We start from the raw sequence: 26,888 nt of genomic DNA, 5'->3' as shown, positions 1-26,888 counted from the left end.
ATCCATGAGCTTTCTGGCCTCCGTTAGACTGCAACGTTTTTACCACTTTTAAGGCCCAGAAAGGTAGTAAAGGCATCGTTAAAACGACGAGAATACTTTTTGTGCACAAAAACCCCCCCAAAACAAAAAATAATGACTTTATTCAACAATTTCTTCTCTTCCGTGTCCGTCGACACTGTTCAAGTTGTAAACACAGTGCAGCGCTTCCGGGTTCTACAACAGAACGCCGGCTCAGTATTGGCCAGCGTCATGAACAGCATCGGAGACTGACACAGAAGAGACGAAATTGTTGAATAAAGTTATTGATTTATTTATTTATTTTGTGCACAAAAAGTATTCTCGTCGCTTCATAAAATTACGGTTGAACCATAGTCACATGGACTATTTTAACGATGTCTTTACTACCTTTCTGGGCCTTGAAAGTGGTAATTGTGTAGCTGTATATGGTGGGACAGAAAACTCTCGGATTTCATTAAAAATATCTTAATTTGTGTTCCGAAGATGAACAAAGGTCTTACAGGTTTGGAACGACATGAGGTAATTAATGACAGAATTTTCATTTTTGGGTGAACTAACCCTTTAAGGTTAATATTTGTCTTAACAAGCACGCACTGCTAGATTATTACCCTTTTTACTAACCATTTTTTAAGCTGTTAACCTTTGTATCATCAGTGATTACCTGAATATCTTTTTAAGTGTGTAGACATTCACCTGGCAAACCCCAAACACACGTGCATACACACTTCAGTTGAGGAATGGACTTTCGAGGTGAAATATTGCACAAGGGAATGGTACAGAATGAGCCGGACGTCTGGAGGCAGATAAATAGTGTCGGCTGGCGGTTAGGACACATCAGCCGTAAACAGTACCGGCAGCCATAAAAAGACGAACAGCTTTATTTCCCCAGTCCTTGCAGACACATCAGTGAGACGGACACAGCGCTCGGAGTAAATAAAACAAGCTGACTGGTGGGGCGCTTAGACTGGGAGCTGAAGGATCGCTCCGGGTCCCATAATAATGCCCCGTAGGGCTCACGTCAAGACACTCCAGTGGGACTGAGCAAGTGCTTTTACCTCCCTGTTTGGCGCTCGCCAACTAAACCGATGTTCATACACCAATCAAATTGCATTTACTTTAATAGTACTGCAGTGCTTCAGCACACCAATAGTACTGCATACTTGGATGATAAAATTACAAATTTATATTTCTGGATTTTTTTTATTGGATGAGCCATTTTTGAAATCAGTTGTCAAAAAATATAACCGCACTATTATTGACTGCCTATTAGTTCTATTAATTAAATTCAGTGCAATTATCTATGAACCAGTAAATCACAGTAAATGAAGTGCATTTATGCTAATTCACAATTTTTTTGGATGGAAGTATTATTATTATTGTTATTTTTATACAACAATAAAAGACTCCAAAAGATCCCATATTTAATAATTACATTTTATAAGTATAATTAGATTGTATAATAATAACAATATGAATAATATTGTAATTATTTATTAAACATGGGGTCTTTTGTCATTGTCACTTATTGCAGTGATTTTACCAGGTTAAGAGGGTTTTTGGCTCTCTGTGTCACAGTGTGTATAACTACACCCGTTAACTGTGGTAAAATCACTGCAATACACTGCCTGTCTTTGTATATTATCTTAGTAGAGGATAGTTGGTGAGCATGGTCATTATTATTGTATTTAAAATATATTTTTTTTTATTGAAAGAACAAGCTCTTGAGCTATTCCTGATACAGTCAGATGTAGAGTAAAATTAATAAGCGTAAAATAATATTCCTGTACATTTTATGGTAAACCCATTTAGCACTGAGACCTATGATTGAGTGAACAGATGAGTGTTGATTTAATATTTTTTGATGTTTATATTAATTAGGATTTAATTGTCAAAAATATTTAGCTCAGACATGCAAGTTGGACACAAACGGGAAAATATTAGCAGCCCTTGCATTATTCCAGTTTCATCAGCCTCGTTTTAATTAACCTCTTTGAATAATTAACCACACGTTATTATCAAATGAAGCAAATAATTGAGGTGCTGGCTCAATTTGTAATTTGACGATTTTCTACCATTTTAATTCATGTGTTTCCCACTTTGAAACGAAGGAAAAACATTTTACAGTAATGACCTTAATGAACACGGATTGCTGAGACGAGAGGGAGCCGGAATAACACCGTCTGTAGTCAGTGAGCACAGACAAGACTGGTCAATCCCTTGAGGAGTTCTCCGTCTCATTGTGTGTGTGTGTGTATGTGTGTGTGTGTGTGTGTTTCTCTCTCTCTCTCAGGAGGAGCTGATAGGGCTCAGGGGAACTCTGGAGAATCTCTACATGGCCCAGTATTGGGAAAAGACAGGAAACAGCCTTTCATTACAGTATAGAGGCTCAGACATGGGGGAACGATGCCAGAGCGACTCTTTCCTCGAGTTTGCAGGCAGTGCACCCGTCCACTGCTCTGCTAGGCAAATCCTCTCCCTTCAAACCATCTTGGGACTAGGATTACTGAAATTTTATGAAGGTACCGTTCCCCTCTGTGCCCTCAAAGTGTTGCCTTCCTCTTTGTGTCCGGCTAGTTGTGCAAAGCCATGACATTTAGAGTTCTTTGGTATAGAACAGACTCCATATGGCTCGATTGACCCCGGTGTCAGATCTTAGCTGGTTGTAACACAGGTGCTCTTTCCCCTCCCGCTCTCGTTCTCTCTGTCGTTATGTAGGAGGGCGAGTGTGGCCTTCTTCCAAGATGCTTCATCATGGGTCTCGCTGGGCTCTCGCTCTTTCAGGCAGACGTTTAACTGCCACGCAAAACTGAACGCTTCACTGCTTCTTCAATCATTCATGTGACAGTTAGCAGCCAATGGTGGCTAATGATTTTCTGTCATGTTCGGCGCGTGGCGTAACCGCGTATTAGATATCGGCGACGGATGGACACATCAACTACTAAAATGGCTCCATTCCCAGGGCCATCAAAAGACACAGCTGTCCCAAAGTGGATGAAATATTCTGCCACCCGCACCTGTGTGCGTACAGTTTGATTTTTATTAGTCACCTGCTCGGTGATCTTTTTCTTTTTTTCCCAAGCTCTTTTAATATTTTCTTTTTTCTTTTTTTAGAGTGCACTCCCTGTTGGAAAAACTAAGTTATACTAACTTAAGGTGGTCAAACTGTGTCTCGGAACACAGTTAAAGTCAGAAATGACATTTGCAACCCATTTTACTTCCGTTATGTGTCATATTTCAGAGTGAAACAGAATATTCAATGTGAAAAGCATTCCTCACCAGAATGGAGCCAGACCTGAATATGAGTTCACAATGTAGCATCCTGAAATGCCACCGGCTGCCACTTTTTAAAAGACTTTTTGTCTGGAATGTGGACGCTGAAGCTAAAGTTCACTCAAGAGCATCTCAATAATGATGATTGTTTTTAAAAATTTATTTGCTTTTTTGGCAAGATTGTAGAAAGGCTGCATTACTTACAACAGTAGCCTAAGTAGCCTTAGTTAACGTATTTTTTCCCCATCCCAGAAAAGAAGTTCGAAAGTCATTTTGAAGCAAGTTTCCAAATGAATAAATTGGACACAATAAGACCAGAAACGTTTGTTTAGAAAGTAAGTGGAGTCATTTTGTTGTCATATTAACTAACAGCATTAACCAGATTGACAAGATCGAATCTGAATAGCATTCCATACCAGAACAGAGTCAGACCTGAATGCATGTTTGCAGTCTGCTAATTTGTAACTCTAACCAGATTGACCGAGATTAAAGGGTTAGTTCACACAAAAATGAAAATTCTGTCACTAATTACTCACCCTCATGTTGTTCAAAACCCGCAAGACTTTCGTTCATCTTTGGAATGAAAATTGATGAAATCTTAGAGCTTTCTGTCCCTCCATAGTCTACGCAATTGCAATTTTGACACTTCAACACTCAGAAAAAAAAGGTACGCCGCTGACACTGTGATACAAAAGTGAAAAGGTACATCTTTGTACCTTACTAACACCTAAATGGTACATATTAGTAGCTTAAAGGTACATATTAGTACTCCAGAAGTGCATATTAGTACCTTAAAGTACATATTATTACATAAAAGTACATATTATAAAGTAATTTTCACTTTTGTATCTTAGGGTACTGCCCCAGTGCCCCAAGTGTCGTACCTTTTTTTTTCGGACAGTGAAAAAGTTTATAAAGAGATCGTAAAACTAATCCATATGAATTGAGTGATTTAGTCCAAATTTTCTGAAGAGACTTGATTGCAAAACGTTCACTTTATGAACTTATTGAAGCGTCAAAGTTGCAATTGCGTAGCTGTCTATGGAGGGAGAGAAAGCTCTCAGATTTTATCAAAAAGATCTTCATTTGCGTTCTGAAGATGAACGAAAGTCTTACGGGTTTGGAACAACATGAGTGTGAGTAATTAATGACAGAATTTTCATTTTTCGGTGAACTAACCCTTTAAAGATGCACAGTATGTGTATCACATGGTTTATTGGTTAAAATTAAAGATTTTAATTCATCAACAATATTCAATATTAATTTCCAGGTTTATTAGAAAGCTAGACTAGAAGCTGTTGATTTTAGTTTTTTTTTTTTTTTTTTTGTGTGTTTGTGTGTGTGTGTGTGTGTGTGTGTTTTATTTCTTAATTTTATTTTGAAGAAAATAGTATAGAATTTTGATACCGGCCATTAATAGGTTACATAAAAACAATGATCAGTCTAGTATGTCTAGTGCATCCTTAACCACGATGGTCTACCAGGTCACCTCGGCCATATTGGCTAGTAGTCGAGCTAATGACCAGCTAGAGATTTTTTCTTTCAGTGAGGTTTTAAACCAGTAATAAGATACCATCACCCAAGAAAACCGGTAGAAAAAGTTCCACAGACTTGGTCAGCATCTCGGGAAATGAATTGTGGCAATTTTTTTTTCGATGGACGCTGCTTTCCTCCAAAAGTTTATTCCCTCTCAGGATGTGTCAATTTACGCCAGAGAGAAACTCCTGCACCTGGAAATCCGGAAGCTGCATTGATGTCTCCCGTATACCTTATTCATGGCAACATATGTCGGGCCAGGCTTTCCCTACACATCAACATCGTTTTCTGGGCGCGCGTCTCTGCAGGCACCCTGCCACTCGAGTGCCACAAGTATTTATTATTCAAACAACTGTGTTCCTGTATTCTGTTTTTTGGAGCAGAGGAGGAGCAGAGGTCTGTGTTTGGTGTTTTGGACATGCTCAGCTACCTTCTCCATCAGTGACAGCTCCACATCAAACCTGTCCCTGCCAGACTCCCCACCCCCACCCTATTAGCCCCACAGCTATGAGTTACAGCGGCCGCCTCTGCTGTGCACACCAAAACTTCTGTTGTGCTCCACTTCTTTGATTATACAGACAATTAAATGGAGAGTGTGATCCTATTTTGGGGATGTTTTTGCGTTGTTTTCTTGCTAGGAAAAGAAATTAGTGCATTATTGCTTCACATCTTAAAGGGAAAAAACAATATCCAGAGGTTGGCATGTTGCGTTAGAAGAATAAAATAACAGTTCTTTCTTGGGTAAAAAAAGTGTCACTCACTCAAGCATTTTCTTGGTTTCACTTTTTCCTGCATGTGCACACAAAAAAACACACAAACGCACACACATATCCACAGAGTAAAGCCGTCTTTGAGGAGAAGCCTTCCTCTCTATATCTGCGGCTCCTTCCTGTGCTGCCAAAAACTAGCTTCACTTTGCATACAATATTCATACCGTGTCTGAAAAATGAGGCTTGAAGGTCTGGTCATCTGAAAGACCGGGCAATCAACGATTGTCTCTGGTCCTTATAAAAAAGAATCGTTCCTCTCCATGCGAGGAGACTGCTGTGAATGGAGTTTTTTTGATGAGTGACACCCTCAGTCATACTGTTGCGTTTTATGTGTGCTGCTCATTAATAAAGAAACACCCCAGAGAGGGCAACGGGGGAGAAACTCTGTCAGCGGAGCGTGTGCGCACGTAACTTTTTTGTCTTTTGAAATGTCAGGTGCAATTTCAGCTCTGTGATCTTCTGAAAGCAATGCTCGGTCCCGCAGTCGTGTAGCTGTTTACTGTCTCTGCTTTTTTTTTGACTCCTGTCAGTTTGCGTAACGAGGTGACATGTTTGTGGGATAGATGAGGCGATGGAAAGAAAGGGTGCGAAAATACTTTAAGCATACCTCCAGGGCTGTATAAAAAATAAATCTTTAATGTATATACAGATAACCAGTGATCAAAGGCCTTGGCGGTTACTAGTAACAAACGGATGTGATGGATATCTTTTGGGCCTTATAGTAAAATCCTTAGATTGGCATTATAAAACAGATATTATATAACACATTTTTATATAAATAACAGTGCAATAAAAAAATTTACATTGCAACCTGAAGTACTTAACAGCGCATATGTATATAGTTTTATATAGAATAGTTTTAGCATGTTATTGAATATGGCAATGTTAATGTATTTGATCTTGGTCGTGGTGGAGTAGATCTGCTGCTGCTGCTGCTGTTGATTGTTTCTGTAGATCAAGTATGGACTTATTACTGCTAATAGACACACAGACATACTGTCGTGAGCATGTAAGATACTGTACGTTGCTGCTGCTGCATAAATAGACATACATAAATCCTGTAGCAGATCTAGGCAGGTGGAGCTGGGGGAGATGGAAGGTTTCAGAGGAACTGTGAGTGCTGCATGAATAGCTTACAGCAAATAATGAACCAGACTCTTAAATGTTGAGCAAGCAGTCTCATTGGCTGCAGGATCAGCAGAGGCCAATCAGCTTATGCCATGCAGTAATGATGTACACAAACCCATCTCCCTTCCCTCACCCATATTGTTGGTGTTAAAGAGCTTGAATTTCAGCGTGGGATTGCACGTATTATGCATTATTTTACTCATTCCCATTACCCAATGTGCGCACATAAAGCAGCTTCTCACTAAATAACTCATTTGATTACATCTCAAAATAAAAAAAAGTGAATTAACTAAACCTTTTATGTTAATTGCTATCAAAATGTATGAGTTAGCTAACTCAGTACTTCAAGTTAGGAGCAATTAACATGCATGAGTACTACAAACTCAAAACTTAATAGTTCTGGTTACTTAAAATTGGGAACATCATAAACCATAAGCACAAAAAGCAGTGAACAAAAACTCATAAGTTGGGGTAACTCAAAAAATTGAGGTAATCAGTTGCATCAAATTTTTTGAGTTAGCCCAACTAATGAGTTTTTGTTCACTGCTTTTTGTGCTTAGTCAAATACACCAAAAAATGTTAAAATGCTGGTCTTGGAGAGTATTCACGTAAACACAGTTATATTTTAAGTGAACATAAACTTTTTGTGTAACAGTAAAATGGATCCGTTCATCAGTCTTTAAGTGATAGCAGCCTAATTTACCTGCCGCCAAATATTTACCTGATATATAATATTAAATAGATAATATTAAAAATATGTCCAATAGGGCTTGACATTAACTTTTTTGCTCACTAGCCACAGTGGCTGGTGTGTTAAGTTAAAAAGTTAATGTCAGGCCCTGTGTATATATATACACAAATATTAATATGTAATTAACTTTGATTAATATAATTAATAAGTATATGTAATTAAATGTTTGAAAAATTAATTCACAGTCCTAATAATTTCAGGTTTTTCCTTCCAAAATGCTACAATTATTTTTGTTATTGGTGACAGTTTTGCCATGTATGTGCATGAGTTTGCATGCTTCTGTTAGTGTGTGACCATATGCTGAACAAGGTAATATTCTGCATTTTTTATATAAATGTTATGAACAGCAGATGCTTTGATGTTATACAAGAATACACATGCATCTCTTAACAAGAATGCAGAATCACTCCTGCATACCAAATACATTTCTGCACTCAGCTAAAGGAAGTCATTTAAACCTGTTAGCTTTTAGTGAGCATATTAAATGTGTCAACTTGTAAGTAAAACGCTGTAAATGCTTACAATATTCATGTTTCTCTATTTGTCAACCAACAGTTCATCACAAATTCATGACAAAAGCCTCTCAAATGCCTGCAGTGGGAATGCTTTGTACAGCGCATTTATTTTTGAAAAGACATCATCCATTATGGTTCATCATTGGAGATTTGCATCCTACGCTTTCAAAACGAGATAAATATTTTTCTATCATAAATTCTTTAAGCTCGTAAGCCATGAAAAAATGAAAGCTAGCTGCTCTTCTGCACAGTAATTTTGCGTTTAAAAACACTAATGGACTTGTATGTCAGTTCGTTTGCTGAATAATTAACAGCCGCATCGTGTGCACAATGCGCAGCCATACATTATTGATCCCTTGGTTGTTTTTGACTTGTCTGGGGGTTTTTTTTATTTCATTTAATAAACACTCTGTGGTTGGAACATGCACACACATACATCTCTAAGCAGTACGGTTTAAGTGTTTTACATAATGTGCATATATATATCTTTTTTTATTATTTAATTTTTTTCTCTCATTTTTTCGGAACATCAAAGGCTGAGAACATGAGGAAGAGCCTTGGATGCTTCAGGCACGTTGAGTTGTGATGCTCATATGGGTGATACAGGTTAGATTTATCCTGATCACATTCATTCCTGTCACTTTCCTCTGTACACAAAACTAGAGTGACATTAATGAAAATCATCAAGAGTAGCAAACAAGGCCAATGTGGCCTTTTCACCCAAGGTACTATTACTTGAGTTTAGCTCACAGTTGAGTCATAAATGTTTATCATTAGAATGGAGGAAAACTTTTCACTTTTCAAGGTGATTCCCACTTTTACAGGCACTGTGGGTAGGGTCAACAACACACCTAAACCCTTCGCACTAGTAAACTTCATCAACATATAGGCCATATGTTGGGATATAGATGTAAAAAGCAGCTTGTTGTATAGATGTAGAAACAGGGGAGTCATTAGACCTCTGTTGGAAGGTTTGAGAAGAGCTTTTGTCTCTGAGACGGTAGTGTTGCAATGGAAAGGACCCAGTAGTGATTTACCAGCTTAAAGTCTGCGTCTCAAGGGCATTTACATTATCAATTAATGGAATATTTAAAGGCTTAGCTTATGGAAATGTGGCTGACTGAAATGGCTATCCATACCTCTCAGCAGGGGCTGTAATTACATTTTCAGAGCATTTCAGTGAGAGAAGGCCAATATAGGGAAGCTCTTAGTAAGTCACCTGACCAACCCTGAGAAGTCAGACTGGAGCTCACAACTGGATAATACTGCCGTCACCAGCATCTCAAGTCATACAGATATATGGAGCACAGCGTGTCAGCTTCTGTGTGAGGATTTCACCTATCAGATAATCCTGGAGCTCTTCTTAGATTGCTCTGAAGAAAAAGAGAAAATATATCCAGCAAAAATGCCTTGCTGATGCTAGAGGTCAAAGGAGAATGGCCAGACTGGTTTGAGCTGTTAGAAAGGCAACAATAACTCAAATAACCACTCGTTACAATGCAGAAGAGCATCTCTGAAAGCACAACACGTTGAACCTTGAAGCAGCTTCAGTAGCAGAAGACCACACTCTGTCAGCTAAGATCAGGAAACCAAGGCTACAATTCATACAGGTTCACCTCCTGGTCTGATAAGTCTCGATTTCTGCTCTGACATTCAGGTGGTAGGGACATAATTTGGCATAAACAACATGAAAGCATGGATCCATTCTACCTTGTATCAACGGTTCAGGCTGGTGGTGGTGGTGTAATGATGTAGAGGATTCCTTGGCACACTTTGGGCCAAGGAGTATCGTTTAAATGCCACAGCCTATCCTGAGTATTGTTGCTGACCATGTCCATTCCTTTTATGACCACAGTGTTCCCATCTTCTGATGGCTTCCAGCAGGATAACGCGCCATGTCACAAATCTTAAATCATCTCAAACTGGTTTCTTGAACATGATTTCACTATGCTCAAACAGCCTCCACAGTCACTAGATCTCAATCCAGTAGAGCAACTTTGGGATGTGGTGGAACAGGAGATTTGCATCATGGATAAGCAGCCGACAAATCTGCAGCAACTGCGTGAAGCTATCATGTCAATATGGACCAAAATCTCAGAGGAATATTTCCAGCACCTTGTTTAATCTATGCTACAAGGAATTCAGGCAGTCCTGAAGGCAAAAGGGGGTCTAACCTGGTACTAGCGAGGTGTACCTAATAAAGTGGCCTGTGAGTGTATATCTGACAGGATATGATGGAATGGAATAGGACCAGATGTAAACCTGATTCGAACCCGCGTCTCCCACATGTGCACTCCATAGCAATGTGCTAACCATAAGGCCATGACCCTGTTGAGCAGAATCAAGAATGGTTCATCACTGAACCATCAGAGGATGTACTTACACCTCATTTAAGTGTTGTGCTGTCTGGGATACTAATGGCTGCTGTCTATGGAAAACACCAAGCAGAAGCCATGCAACACATTTAATCTGCCTTGTTTAGTGAGGAAAAGCAAATGTGTTTCTTTTTCTGCTCCCCAAATGGTCTGGCACTGAGACAAAGACATCGTATTCCTCATGCACAGTTAACCTTTTCATTAAACTACATTGCATAATTATCGCAAGAAGCCCCGGCATCCTCTATTGTTGTTTAATTAGCCAGTTAATGTTGTTAGTCTGTGCTGCAAACCATTCATTTGTCTTGCTTAAGGAGCCTCTCTTGCCGTAACGGGGAGGAAATTGAGTTTGTTATTTATTGTGAACAGAGACAAAGTGACGGTTATTAAATTTTAATAAGCTTCAGTTTACACTGCTGAGTTGTTGATGACAGCAAAGGGTTTATTACAGAACGCCGCTAACCACCGGCGAGCAATGAATTGGGGTTTGCGTAATGTGATACGAGCTTCCTACCTTTTCCACGCAAATGGGACTTCTTTTCCATTCTGTATACGTCAAGTTATCCTGTGAGAAGGTGAGAAGACATGGTGCACTATATGTGAAGTTGCAGTCACGTATTGATCCTGGTAATATTCCTTAGCACTTAACCTTTACACTAGCTGGACGGGATATGAAGTCCCTTATTGAATGTGTACTTTTATGCCTTCCTCTTGTGACGGCCCTAATCGATAGCCTCTGCTTCATTAGTTAGCAGAGCTCTCAGTTTTCTCTCCTTCAAAGCTGAAATTTATCTACGTATGGCAAAAAGGGGAAACCAGGTGCTTGTTAGACCAGGTGTTCTTTGTCAGTCCTGTTACTGGCGTACAATAGTAAATCAATACTGGTCTTGTTTGGTGCCGGATTTACGATCATATTTAGTATGAATAATAATAGGTTATTTCTTTAACTTGGGGCTATTTTGGTCCTATGTATTTTTAGAAAATAAATTCTTAAAACACACTTTTTATGCTCTTTTTACAGTCGTCAATAGACATACAAACTAATTTAATTAAAACTAACTTTTGGAAAAATTATTTGTGGTAAAATTGTCACGGTTTTAATAATGTATAAATATGATGGATTGTCAAGTTTAAAAAGTAGTTTGATGTTCAGACAACAAAAATAAATGTTCATTTAATAAAAATCTAAAGTGTCATTAGTTGACAAAACACCCAAAAATACTTTGTTACTAGGTTCTGTACGGTTCTGTTTTTATTTTCATTCCCCTTGGCTGTAATTTTTTTTATTTTTTTTTGGATACACATGATTAATCACCCTCAAACCCGCATCTGTTCCCCTGCACACCTTCACCTGAAATTCTGCAGTCGGAGTCCCCAAATTACATCCATCTTCCCTGTGCAATTGGTTGACACATTATCTCATTAAAATGTACAAAGAAAACTCCTTCTCTTTATCTGCGATAATCTAATTAGCATGAGGCAGATGGTTTAATAAGCGATATCTGTGCCGTTTAGCCTCCCAGACGCCCAGGTGGAGAGCCGGGGAGCCTCCTCTGGATGCCTCCTCTCTCCCTGCCTGTGAATGACTCTCCTGGGCTCATATTATTGCTTCCTCTGCCTGAGGGTAGCAGCGCTCGTTGCTCTCCAGATATGAATACAGGAGAAGAAGCTGAGGGAATCAAACAAGATGGAACCCTAATTATTTTGCTTATTAACCAAGCCTAACTAGTTAACAGATGTTCAGAGGTTTGCACGGCAAATTAATGCATTCTTTCCTTCTATTTTTTTTTCCCTTAATTTTAGATTGTTTGTCTCATCTACATGGTTCTCAGCGATAATGGCATTTGCCCGTGGGTGAAGATCAATATCATATTATGCAATCGGCTCGTTCCCCTCACCGTGTGAGTCTATCAGACGTGACTAGGAAGGGCAGAAGGGCAGAGAGAGCGAAGAAGGCCGTCATTAAGAAGAGGAAAAAGTCCAGTGACCAGATTACATTACAACCCTGTTTTTTCCACTTCTGACAGTTCTACCAGCTGATAATGAGGCGACGAACCCACTGCCCAGACATGAATGCTCAGATGAAGTCCGGCCGACAGCCCAGCCGTAGCCACTACATCCTGAATCTAGGCAAATAAGAGCTGGGCAGGCCTTCGCTTCAGGTCTGAAGTGGAGGGAAAGATTCGCTCAATTACCTCCCCAACTTTCAGCTGAGGTTTTCTTACTGACCGCCTGAGAGGAACCGTAATGAGAGCGGATTTAGAATAAAAAGATGTGCCCATCTACAAAGGCAGAAGGCAGTCTCAGGCTCAGATTGATGGCTGGAAATGGTGGGGAGGTCATGGCGAACTCGTGAAGCATCACCCCAGTGAAGGATATGGCAGAACGGCCCAGCAGAGCCAGAGTGAAAGGTGGTCCGCTTCCCAGCTCGCCCAAAACCCGAGATGTGCTCATAAGCAACATAAATGGAGCTTTGCTCCACGCGTCTATACACTGAAAAGACCTTAACCGCCCCCATTAACACAACCCAAAGGGAGGTCTTATGGAAGGCAGCCGTAGAGTTACTCAAAAGCTGAAAGTTAGAGGCTAAAACAGATTTTCTTTCTTTATCCTTTACCATTCAGAACAGACTTACCTAAATCTTAGCCTAAATGTTTTTCAGAATGTCCGAAATGTCTTTCAATAATGTCAATGAATCACATGCAAATTTAATAAATCAATTGGCCATCGATTTATTTATTGACATTTCATTATTTATTGAAAGATATGTTGGCATATACAGTACAGTATATACAAGTAGTAATTTTCTTAAACTAATCAATGTTTAAAAGCGCCCCAAATCCCCTATATTTATGTTTTATGGTGAAATCCATCTAAAAATGGCTTATTAGTTGTCCAGAAGTTACTGTTACCATTTGCAGTTTAGTGTTATGCTGGAAGAGGAAAAAGCATTTTAATATAAAACAAAATGAATGCATAACCTCATGAAGTCATATTTGAGAAATTTGGCCCTCACAAGTCTGGTGAAACAAGTACGCCCCATCACTACCTGGATTTGGTATTCAGAGTAATTGTAATACTAACTTCTCATTTCTAGATCGTTTGCAAATGTGACCTCTGTCCTTATATGATCTGAACAACATGCCAATTAAACGGTCTGTGAGCTAATCAGCCTCAGAAACACTTTCAAAGGAAATTGATTATTTCTGAAAGAAAACATGAAATTAGTCCTGCACTTCTTGCCTTAGGTTAGAGATTAGAAATCACGCTTATACTATCTAATTCAACCCAGTGCCAGCTCGCTCGGAGAGGAAGGACGCCAGAAGTTAATTACACTCAGCTGTGAATTGAAACAATATCTAATTGCGCGCTGGATTAATTACCAGCATCTGTGGTGTGCATACCTAAACAAGAGCCCTCATAAATAACAGCAGGTACATCTACACAGATGGGAATTCTCTAGGCTAGCCCTCAGTTTACTCGGAAAACACGCTACTACTGTACTTGTTGTTAGGTAAGACAAAATCGTTGGCCTAGAATCTTAATAAGAGGGTAGTTTACCAATAATCAAGGCTGTTTATCCTGGTATTAATATTTGTCTCTGGTAATCTGAACACAAGTGGTCAGCTGAGACGGTTTACACCTGGTATGTAATGTAAAAATCTTAAAGTGTCTCCAGTGACTATACTTCTGATTACATGGCGACTGGGTCAGAGAATCTCTGAAACGGCAAGGCTTGTGAGTTGCTCCCAGTCAACAAACCTTGGCCATGAACATGTGCACCGTTGGGGAAGTGATGGCACCACAATGCAATTTGGGACGACGACAAGCTGGTGGAGGGAGTTTGATGCCATGGGCAATATTCTGCTGGGAAACCCTGGGTCTGGCCCATTCATGGACATAAATTTGACACGTGTCACCTACCTAAACATTGTTGCAGACCAGGTACACCCCCTTATGATGTACTTTCAGTGTCCTCTTTCAGCAGGATAATGCACCCTGAAACACTGCACACATTGTCAGGAATGGTTTGAGGAGCATGATGTAGAGTTCAAGGTGTTGCCCTGGCATCCAAATTCCCCAGATCTTAATCCAGTTGAGCGTCTGTGGGATGTGCTGGACCAACAAGTTAGATCCACGGCAGCTCCAACTCGCAACCTACCTGTACATGACTAGAAGAATCTGCTGCTAATGTCTTGGTGCCAGATACCACAGCACGCCTTCAGGGGTCTTGTAGAGTCCATGCCTAGTCAGGTCAGCGCTGTTTTGGCAGCGCGCAGAGGACCAACAGCATATTAGGCAGGTTTGTGTGTACTTTTTCCCCCAAAATTTTGCTTTTTATGTGGTCCAAATGTCTCTCTTTCCAGATGTCCACATAAAGACAGTAAAATCTGAGAAATGTCAACCATGTTGAACAGTTTAATAATGGGGCTAAATGTCAAAAAATGCCAAAAGTTGGGAGTCGGGAGTAGCTTTAGCAGTTAGTTAGTCTATACTAATTATAATTAACTTAATTTAAGAACTATGAATGCCGACGGGAAGACCCCGCTATGTTCGTCTTCTTTTTTTCTACTGCATCTGTGTACGGTCTCTTTTTCAAACAGATCATCCCTTCGCTTCGCTTCTGGGCACCGATCAACTGGCGTGTTTACATACAACACTCTTCAGTTTAAAGGCATTTGCATAGTCAAATCCCTCCTCATATTATAAATGTAATTAAATCTCTTAACACAGAGGCAACCTCCAAATGTTTTCGCTGCTGAAGCACTTTTCCCCCCGCTGTTTTACAATCAATTAAAATGAAGGAGATTCACAGTCATCGCCGAAGCGCTCTGATCAGCATCAGCTGCGAGTTTATGATGTGCGCAAGACAGTCGCAATTAATGCGCGACCGCAGGTGTTCTGCGCCTGAGGCCGCCTCGGGAGGATCATATCTAACTTTGTGCGGACCTCAGTCAAAACTAAGACTTTGCACGCGTCAGGTTTGCATTAAGAATATTAATGCCCATATTAATTTTGTATTGACCTTTCTTGGCCGGCTTCATCCGGCAGTCCAAACAGAGAAAGAGGCAGTTTTAATTCCCTGGCTTGAAGGCAGAGAGCCTTCGGCTAATGAAAAAAGGCAGTCAAACAGAGCTGCTCACACAACATATTAAAATAGCAAGATCAATAGTCCACTCTATGATTATAGCCAAACATTCCCATATTCCCAAACAGCAGGCAGGGAAAAGTACAGCCCTTTCTGTTAGATGCCAGCAAATGAAATCAATAGCACGACAGGCATTGAAAGTAATAGGTTTTAAATATTTGTGAGTGTTTTGTATGGGATGTCTATTTTAGGATACCCTTACTGCAGATATGTGCACATTGCACAACTCGCTGTATGTATGCCATTCTCAGCAACATTCAAAAAGCTTGTGTCCTCATGTTGTTATGATGAAGTACATTCCTCAACTTTATGGTCGAGTGAGTCATTTTACTGTGGATTCGCACACAATTTCTACAGTAGGGGATCTCAACAAATGTTTTGGTCCATGACCCATTTTTGATATCCCAAAATGTTTGCAACCCCACTGCAGCAGTGTCAAAGTATTAAGATAAACTCTTTAGCATCTCAGTTATTTATTCTTAAGAATAACACAGGCTATCATTTATAAATCCAGCTCATATTGTGCCATGAAAGTTGTTTTTAAATATGCAAAGAATGTTTTTTTTTTTCTCACTTTCTGTGACTAGTGTTATTCATGCTAATTGAAGCCCCTTTTCCTGCCTTATTTTTGGCTGATTCAATGTGTAAATGATACACTTACAGTATGATTACAAGTTATATATGTATTTAATAAGATACAGTTCTCACAGACCCCAAAGTTAAGAGCGTCTGAAACCAGCTCATTAAATCGATGCCTCTCAGGTGAATGAACACTTCACAAAGTTCATTACTTCATCAGTTTGCAGGATTCACATACGCTGGATGATGTGCTTGGTCGCAAAATAAACTTCAGCAGCGACAGAGGGGACGAAAGGAGACGCGTTAAGACTTATGTTGTGTTTTTCTAAAGTCGACTTTCTGTGTAAAGATCACTCAGGAGAAATTACATTTCTGCTTTGATTTAATTAAAGCTAAATATTGGCCAATCGTCAACGGCCGGCCTGGCGGATGCTTGACACTATAATTATCTCCTGAGGTACTTTGTCTTAAAGGCTGCGCTCGAGCGTGAAACCAATTCCAGCGTTCACTCATCAGGGGCCACGTCGCTCGGCTCTGTTTGCTTACTGCTTCTTTAAGTCGTTTCTGAATTGCGCCATTGGATCAAGCGGGACCGCTTTGTGACTCACATTGGCCGGGGAATTACAGCCACGCTGCTGTTAATGAAGAAAATAATTCAGTCTGTTTGGTGGTCTAGTAGGTGGTACTTTTGAGAGCAAATTATTATGAGGGTTTAAAGGGCCTAATTTCTAGGCTGCAACTAAACGAAACAGCATTCGCAACCATTTTGCTTTGTCAATTTGATGTATTTGTGATATTCAATGAGAAAAAAAATCTAGGGCAAGACATCAGAAATCTATTGGATGATAAAAAATGGATAATACCTAAATGGAATAGGAATCAGTTGAAAAATAAGCTTGCCGTGGCATCAGTCGAAAAGTAAAAGTTCTTTTGACAGAGCAATTCATTATGTTTTGATAAAAGACAAAACATTTCTTAGGAGTAATGGAATAAAAATTTATATGTTTGTTTTATCCTTTTTTGTATTTTTAATTATTTAAAAAAATACTACATATTTTTTTTATATATATTTTATTATGTATATTGTGTATATATACAACTACAGCATATATATATTAATTTAGTATTTTTAAAATTATATTTTATATCTTTTTTTTTTTTTTAATAATTTATTATTATACATTTTTCTATTTCCATTGCCTTTGTAGAAATGCATTACTTGGCCATGATTAATTTATTCTATGATTAAAAGTCTCTGATACTTAAAATACTTTTATTTGGCTGCTGATACTCTTTTCTTTTCTTTTTTTTTTTTTTTCATTTTTCAAAGTAGTAATTTTTCATCTGCATTGTTTCATGAGGAAAAAAAAAAGTCTGTATACCTTTAAGAAACTAAATTTCAGGGTCAACTTTAATTTTAGAAGGACTAAGAGGCCTATGATTTGCACTCAGAAGGGTAGACAGATGCAAATGTTAGCAGATGTGGCCTCCCAGACCAGAAGTATTGTATTGCGGTGATGTAACTTGTAGACACTGCAATATGTTGCTTTTGATGGCACAGCAGAGTGTTACGACAAGCCGAGAGTATCCACCCATACATGTTCTATACTTTTTGTCATTGACTTATCTACTCCCTCTCTCTTCCCCCCTCGTTCCTTCTTTCTTTTCTTGAATTATTCAACAATGTCACAGCAGTGACCTGTCCCTTGTCAGCACTACCTGCAGTACCTGCAACTCTGAGGCTGTGGTGATGTGAGGTCTGTCTCTCTTCTTTGCTTTCTCTCTCTCTCTCCTGGCTGTAATTTGTGTCGGTGACAGCAGGTTGACGACTGAGCGGCAGCATATGTTTGTGTGTGTGTGTGTGTGTGTGTGTGTGCGCGCACAAGGCCTCCTAACACACATTTTCTCTCTCTCGCTGGCGTGTCACTGTGAGAAGCCTGGAGGAGACAGGCCGCGGGTTTTTTAACCCGGCGCTCTGCCGTTCACAGCTGCGACTTGTCACATTAGTCAACTCAAATTTTAAGAAAATCAATTCCAAAGTTTAATTCGCTCGACTCCCATGCCTGTTCTCCCTCCGCACCTTGGCCGCGGCGCCCCCCGCCACCCCCCAGCACCTCATGAAACAGACTCCCAAGGGGCACAAGTCATCAATCTTAAATCACGTCCTCAAAACTAATGGAGGAGCTCTGTGCCGGGCCTGCTAAATTGAATTATTAGTGGATTGACAAAAAACTGCTGGGATTATTTTAGGGACAGGCAGTGAGAGGCTTAATGACAGGAAGTGGCGGGGGGTGGAGGGAAGGGAGGATGTGGCCAGAGTGAAGTAGGAAGGGAAACGATTCAGAAGGGTCTTCGCTTCCTCCCGCAAATCATCTTCTTCAGCTGCGGCATGTTCACCTGTGCAAGCTGCCAGTCTTGGGCCCCAAACGCACTCTCTGTGAGTATGTGAACGTAGACGCTTATAGCTATGCAAGCAAGAATGTGTTGCACTTTCAACGTCACCACTAGGGGCGCTGGAGTGTGCGTTAGCTTAAACTGTCCCTTTACAGTCAATTTTCTTTTTCAGGTCAACTGCTATCACAGTGGAGAAACAGTTTGAAGACACTTTAACTCTATAAAGCCTACTGTATCATATTTGAAATGCACATTTTTAAAGCCTCTAAATTATCACATGATCAAAACTTTGCTGTGTTGCACACAATCTAAAGTCACTATGAAATCAAAATAGACATTTCTATATCTATAATAATATTGTCATATTTATTATAAATGATTTATGTGCGCACATCTTTTGTTTTAATTCATGTGCCCTCTTAAAGGGATAGTTCACCCAAAAATGAAAATTCTGTCATCATTTACTCACCCTCAAGTAGTTCTAAACCTGTAATAATTTCTTTGTTCTGCTGAACACAAAGGAAGATATTTGGAAGAATGTCAGTAACTAAACAGATCTCTTCCCCCATAGTATCCCTACTACCATAGTATTTATTTTTCCTACTATGATAGTAAATGGGGTCGAGATCTGTTTGGGTACTGACATTCTTCCAAGTATCTTCCTTTGTGTTCAGCAGAACAAAGAAATTCATACAGGTTTGGAACTATTGAGGGTGAGTAAATGATGAAAGAATTTTCATTTTTTGGGTGAACTATCCCTTTAATCATTAATCAAAGTTCCCGTCCTTCTTACAGCGACTCCTCTGATGATGTGTTTACTTGCGTGAGGGCGGGACAACCTGTCGCTCACATAAGATTGACCAATAATAAACCACAACTATCCAGTAAATTCCCAATGGACAAAATGAAGTTCCGCCCTACATTTTTCTTAATCAAGAAACCATTTCACTTTAATATACAGTACGTCACAATAGGATCGCATCTTCCGTTTAATGCCGACTTATTACTAACTTATATTGTTAGTAATATTTCAAGATGAACACTTACTAGACTAAAGCAACTTAGGTTTAATTATCCATACTTAATTATTTAGTTTAAAGGTTCAATAAACTGTTCCATTTCAAAAAAATAGTTTATAGCCATATTAGTAAAACAAAATGTTTGTGAAAAACATGTTTTTGACCTTAAGATATTTTCTTCTCTTATCTCTTTAGATTTGGCTTGCCTTTGAATAAGTGCAGACTTCACCAGCTTTTTTATCTCAGGAGAAACTGGTAAATATTATGGTTGAAACATGCTGAAAATCGCTCAAAAAGTTAACAGTTTGAATTACTTTGTAAGCACGGTTACTGAATTAACATCTCAACTTTCTTACTGACCAGATATAAAGACAGTGTGTAAAGATACACATTTATAAAAGAGTCTTGTGGTAATAAATTAGATTGCATTAGTTCAAAATCCGATGATTCCCATCACAACCTGCCAATATTGAGTGGTTTGGGCATGTAAACTGATATTTAAAGATGTATTTACATGGGGTTTTCCCTCCACCGGGTCTTGTGTTGTATATAAGCTTGTGTGTTTAGAGCTACAGCTGTGCTCCCGGCACATGATGGTGATGGATGAAAGTTGCTCTCTCCCAGAGCGCGGCACTGAATTAAATTGAAAGGTACTGTTGATTCCCCCCGTTACCGCCTCAGAATCAAGTTTGTTAGAAATTGATTTAAGCCAAGGGGGTCTTTGTGGAAAGAAGAAGGCAGCGATTTCCTCTTGATGGGAAGGGATGATTAGATTTGTTTTGTCTCTCTTTTTTTTTCCTTTGCTGGTGTCAGCAAATCACATCAGCTCTCTCCCTTGTCAACACACGCTCCTTGTTGAGCAGTCAAAGCTAATTTGCAGATGTGCCACTTGCTATTTTTTGTCTTGCTACCCGTTTTCCTCCAAGATATTTTGACACTAAACGTTGACTCATCCTTTGCCACCATTGAAGCTAAGCAGAATCGTGAGTGAAGATTTGTGTAGAAACTTCCACTGTTTAGCCTAGATGTGGAGTTGGGAAGCTGTAAAGGTTGGTTGTCATCCTTTCTACCTTTGTACAAGATGGTTTCCTGAGGGAAAACTGAGCATCTGACTCTTCATTCATCACCGGTGGTTCCGGTATGTTTTGCAGTCTCCAATGGCAGGAGTCTATCTCCGTATCATCCATCTTCAGGCCAAAGTCTCACCTCAGCACTGCAATTAAACCTCAACCTCTCGTGCGTAATAAACAAGCAAGGCATGTAAAATTGGATCAAACATAGATACAGTGAAGGTTATTGCATCTTCAGCTGTTTAATTCAATTCAAAGATGGTTTACCTTTGGCCCCGCAAGGTGTCAGTCAACGTGTCATCGGGCTTCCCCCAAGCCGCCCCGGGACGGTCCTGTTTTGAAGACTTCAGTCCTTCCCATCACAGCGACGGGGACTGAAAGAGACTAGCGTTGTAAACCTCCATGTCTGCGCCGTCCACAAGAGATTTGTCAATACACTGAGCCATATAGGTTCTGGCAGGCTTTCTTCAGGGACGGCATTTGCCTTGAAGTACTGTCTTTTCTCATCTTCAATGTCAGCCCGCGGGCTGGAAGACAACATATGTTCTCTTCATGTCCACCAGACACGGCCCCACCAGTCACATGACACATTATTGAGTTTAAACACATCACATATTTCAGCTTTCTTCACTACTATGAGAACAGATGGCACAAATTACCGTCGCAGAAATACTTTGACAAACATGCACTGTCCCGGCACCGAAATGACAAAATCATTAATTGGTATCTGGTACGTTGGTGATTTTTCGCACAGCGTGAAGGCCTGTCTAAAACTCACAGATGTAAAAGATTAATCTGTTGCCTTCAGGTAGGTGAGATGAAAATCAATGCCCGCGATGACGACTCCTCACTGTTTGGAGTTGCTCTCCTCTTTAAACACAAGAGGAAAGCACTTCCTCTTCCTCCTGGGAAAGTCTTTTTTTTTTTTTTTTTGTCCTTGAATGGACTCAGTGATGGTGACCCCTCTGGCTGTGGTAATTATGACAATTTGAGGAATGGCCTGCAACTATCAGTGATTTCCTCTCATTTACTCAATGTAGGATTTAATTGATTTCACCACCCAAGAAGCCAACTAAATATAATTATATTCTAAACCCTTTCTCCATGAAGAAAGAATTATTTTCCCCCTTTCCATTTGCATTTTGGCTGCTCTGTAAATTATTATTAGTAGAATTATTATTGTTATTATTATTATTATTAATAGTTATTATTGTATTTGAAGTACAAATTTGCAGGTATATGTTATTGAAAAATATAATTTATTATTTTATTGATTAGATTATTATGCAATTATATTATTTAAAAAAATCAATATGATTTAATGATATGTAAGAGATATACAACTAGCACTAGTTAAATACACAGTTTAGTCATCATTATGCAAAAATATTTGATCGCAGAACGACATGATTGTCGAATCAGAATCAAGTATTCTGGAGAGTTATTTATTTATAATGTTTGTTATTATTATTATAAAGTGTAAATACCCAAGTATTTCATAGTAAGTTACTCCTTAACCAACTGTGTATGAAAACGCAGTTCATTTTTTAATATTCAGTCAAGTATTTCAGTGCAGCCATAACCCAGAGTCCCACGTTGAGAGCTATAATCTTGCGCCTCTCTGGATGTGTGGAGCCCTTGTTAATGTTAAACAGAGATTAGCCCTTTCATTTGCCATACAGCTCAGTTCTCGCCCCCTCGTCTCCTCTGCCCCCTTCAAGTATTCAAAATTAATACTACCCTCAGCTCCGAGGCCACTGTCTGATATTAACAAAGTAATAAAGAGAATGAATTTTTTAAAGCATATATTCGTAGAGGGTTAATATTAGACTGTTATCAACGAGAGGTCAAGTGATGTGGGGAATTTTGCTGTCAGTTGTAGCTCTGCAATTTTGATAGCTTAGTCGTTATTCGCTTAACTTTATTTTATATGCCTTAATACAGTATATGGTATATGGGCGAGCAGTCTTTTTTGCAATGAGCTTTTTAATGGTTGGTAGTTATTTTAACTACCATTTTTGGGAATAGTTTGCGTGTTTAAATGGGTGAACAGATAATTAGGGTTAAATATTAGGGTTTTTTTGGTCAAAATGTCCAGTACTGAACACAAACTTTATTACCCCCTTCTAAGTAGAAAGATGTGATGCCATCTCTCCTTATCTTCCATCTACCTCTCCAATGTCTCAGTTGCTCTCACTTCTTCTTTTTTGTTGTCCTCTCTCTCCATTAATCTTTCTGAAAGGCCTGATATCATCCATCTCCCCAGTCGGCTATTCCCGAAGGGTAAATTACTCCAGAGGCCTGCGTGGCCCCGCTCTGTATCAGGTTGACCCACGTCTTGTTTGCCATTTTGTGTACGCCGCTGTTTATTTAACAAGGAGCAGAGTGAGAGGGCCTTCCAGAGACGGTCCTTTGATAGTAACTTTGACACCCGAGCTGAATAATAACCCTCATTATGGAGTGGCTGACAGCTCCTGAAAGAGCTGATTTATGAATATGCTGGGGGCTGAAGCCTGCTGCCTTTCCCTGCTTGCTCTCCACGGCTCCGCCGGCATCTCAGGCCGCCACCATCCCTGTGCTACCACCTTCCTCTCCTTTTCCCCTTTCTGTGCTAGAGATTACAGGCACATTACGTCAGGAGACTGTGGGCCGATCTGAGAGTCTGAGATCTGAAATCAATGGTAGTTGTCAATTGAGACCAAGAACTAAACTGATTACCTCTGTTTAGATGAAAAAGAAAATGATACATGGATGGATAGATGGTTTGGTAGGTGGATGGTTGGATAGACAGATAGATAGATAGATAGATAGATAGATAGATAGATAGATAGATAGATAGATAGATGGAGAAATGGATGGGTAGACGGATGGATGGATGGATGGGTGGATGGATAGATGGATGGATGTTTTGGTAGATGGATGGTTGGTTAGATGAATGTTGGATAGATGGATGGTTAGGTGGATAGAAGGATGAGTGGATGGTTAGATGGATGGTTGGATAGTTGGATGGAGAAATGGATGGGTAGACAGATATGTGGATGGATGGATGGATGGATGTTTTGGTAGTTGGATGGATGGATAGATTGATAGATGGATGGTTAGATGGATAGATGGATGAGTGGATGTTTAGATGGATGGTTGGATAGTTAGATGAATGGTTGAATAGTTAGATGGATGGAGAAATGGATGGGTAGACAGATATGTGGATGGATGGATGGATAATCTTCATAATCTTTTGTTAAAATGTTACTTCCTCCACTTCTAAAATAATTTTACTTTTTAAATGACATCATCAAGCCCTCTAATTTTCAATCTCTCCCTCCAAACCTGTCATGCGCAGGCCAATTTTGATCATCCAATCAATTCTTACTGAATAAAATGCCCTTTTCTTTTTCTCTCTCTCTCATTGGATACACTCTGAAATACTGTACATCACATTAAGCTAAAAAGTGTTACATACTGACTTTAAAGTTAATACACACTCTTTACTCTGCATTCATGCTGTAAATTGTAAGTCAGTTCATGATCAAGTTTAAAAAAACAGCATTTTTAACACTTGCAACTATTTCTTTTTATTTTTCAGATAGTTGTTCATGAAATTTTAAACCCACCCATGAGATTAAGCCTTATATATATATATTAACCCTTTTTAAATATCACCCATATCAAAGCTTGCCTAAATAAATTATGAGATATATATTTTTCTTTTTTGACACCCCAGCAGAATCAATTAAGCAGGTAAGGGAATTGGGATCTCTGGGAAGACTGCGGGTTTGGAGAGGCCTTGAGCCCGAGCTTTGGACGCCGTGGAGGTGGGATATCCAGTGGATATGCATAAACGGGCTGGGGAGGATGAAAGCTGTTCAGCAGATAAAGCCATAGCAGTCTGTCGGAATCCTGCCATGCCGGCCCTGATTTATGACCGTCTCAGTCAGACTCCCTACCAAATCCACCTGCTACCTTTTTGTTGAGTGGAGATGCCTAACTTTGAGCCGATAGTACGACCACACATACACGCAAGGTGAAGACAAATCACTCACAGGACTGATACAGTCGGACTGTCAATTTTGTCTTTAGAAGACAATAGCAGTGAGAAGAAAGACTGTTTCCAAATGCTGCTCTACTGTACTGTGCTGTGCTGTATATATATCTACATTTTACATAGAATCAGTCACTGATAGTGGATATTAATGCTGTTTCATATTCGTTTACTGCCTGTTTGGTTACCACAGCTGTTAGCTAATTGCTAAGCTATTGGCAGCATCAGCATATATATATATATATATATATATATATATATATTGGTATGCTTTTTTTTTTCTTTTTGCTTTTTTTTTGCGAGATAGCAGAGAGTGAATATTATATGATTGTTCCACTGTTCTGACAGAGCTTTTCTTAAATCTTAAAGTTTAAACATGAATAAGCTATTCTTGTTTTCCTTCTCTGTCAATCTACAACTTCCATAAATACTGTATGAAAACCAAAAAGCGGCACAAAAACTTAATTGACACCAAAGCTGAAACATGGCGGCGATTAGCAGCACGGTCCATTCTGAGCCAAGAAGCATCTCTAAAGTAGCAGTGCTGTATTATTTGGTGCTGTTTTCATGTCATTAGTGTAATAATGATGTGTGGCATGGTTTCCTCAGGGACGTGGTCTGGTTCGTCACACTGAACCTGAGGACACAGCCGATGCCTCTGAGTAGCACTCTGATGTTCCCAGCTCTTCTTCTCTCGCGCAACATTAAAAAGTCTGGATAAAAGGTAAGGAATAGGCTTTATTAACTTTAAATATGCATGATGTTTCTGAGAAAAGTGCAGTACGGCATCGAGAAACGTCCAAAAGCTTGACTACTTATTTCTTCTTATTTTTCTCCCTCTTCCTCTCTCCTGCTCAAAAATTGTAAATAATTGAAAACAGAGAAGGGAAGGAAAGGGGGAAGAAGACACCAAGATTCTGACACACTCTGCATAAACATCTCCTTATTAGTGACCGTAGATGCCCAGGGAGATTCTGCCGCCACACACACTCAGTCACAGCGGCTCTCGCCAGCCTCGCTGTGGCTCATCCAGTGTGACTGAAGCACCCTGCTGAGAGCCCAGATGTCAGAGGTCGATCTTCACCAGCGTAACCTCTACAAACACGTCTTCCGGTCTTTCACAGGTGACTCATAACTGTGAACGGTTAACGATAAGGTCAGAGAGTTTGTGCAATACTGTGAATATAGTTATGGGAAAAGTGATGTTTCTTTATAAATGTTTTGTCAGGTAACCTAAAATCGATTTTATTTTTTAGTGGTATTCAACCTGACTACGTGGTCACATCAAGTCATTTTTTTTTTTTTTTTTCTGAAAGAAATTAATATTTTTATTCAGCAAGGATGCATTAAATAGATGAAAAGTGACAGTGCAGACATTGTTTATCAAAGAATCCTGAAAAAAAAAAATAATAATAATAAAAAATTACAATTTTACTGTTTTTACTGTATTTATGATCAAATAAATGCATCAAAAACATTACAAAATCCTAGCAACCCCAAACATTTGAACGGCAGTATATATATATATATATATATATATATATATATATATATGGTTTCATAACTCTTATTAAGTATTTAGTATGACTGGAATGGTGTATTGACCAATCAGAATCTATTTTGCAAGAAGTATTGAAAACACTGATCTGTGATTATATGTTTATTGATTTATACTTAACTTGTGAAGCAGGAGAGGAAGGGCTCTAATAATTATTACTCAATGGCTAAAGATCATGAAAGAAACGTCATGTCTGTGAAACCAATGTTAATTGATTCTAATTAACATCATTGTAATGGTTGTCTGAATAGTACAGTGTCATGCTATTCGATCATGGTACCTCTTTATGAAAATATACCATTAAAAGGGTTGTTAAGACATTCAGAGTCTAACATTTTAAAGGGCTTATGATCCTAATTTGACAAATGAAAACAAATCCAAGAGTGATCATTGTTGTACCATCTTAAAAGAATGTTCTGGCTATTAACAGCATTTGTGGCATAATGTTGATTATTACAGAAAACATTTTCAACTCAGTTTTTAAAGAAAATGAAAAATCATTGTTACAGTAAGGCACTTACAATGGAAGTACATGGAGAAAGGTTTGAGCTATAGTTAACTTGTATTGAACCTTGCTCTTTCTTTTAAGGTCGTAGGTTACATCTAATCTTCACCAGAACATTGTGAAAACATTTATTTGCAATGTTTTGACTGTACTTCTGTCCCTGAAAGTCTCTTTCATCTGTCTAATTAAACATGACATCTGCTCTGACTGAG

At 39.1% G+C, this 26,888-nt stretch overlaps 1 long non-coding RNA gene across 1 annotated transcript in view; it reads left to right on the top strand.

Annotated features, from left to right (window-relative positions):
- The first annotated feature begins 526 nt into the window (after positions 1-526).
- LOC127511473 (uncharacterized) overlaps positions 527-26,888 on the top strand; it is a 100,236-nt gene continuing 73,874 nt past the window's right edge. Inside the window, exons 1-4 of the long non-coding RNA XR_007930028.1 lie at positions 527-2,537; positions 24,296-24,595; positions 25,223-25,337; positions 25,495-25,737. This is a non-coding gene — a long non-coding RNA (uncharacterized LOC127511473). The remainder of the gene's footprint in view (positions 2,538-24,295; positions 24,596-25,222; positions 25,338-25,494; positions 25,738-26,888) is intronic.

This window comes from Ctenopharyngodon idella, chromosome 4, assembly GCF_019924925.1.
Source record: "Ctenopharyngodon idella isolate HZGC_01 chromosome 4, HZGC01, whole genome shotgun sequence".
NCBI classification, from domain to species: domain Eukaryota; kingdom Metazoa; phylum Chordata; class Actinopteri; order Cypriniformes; family Xenocyprididae; genus Ctenopharyngodon; species Ctenopharyngodon idella.
Note: the sequence above shows the minus strand (reverse complement) of the source record. Positions and strands in the feature narration are given on the sequence as shown.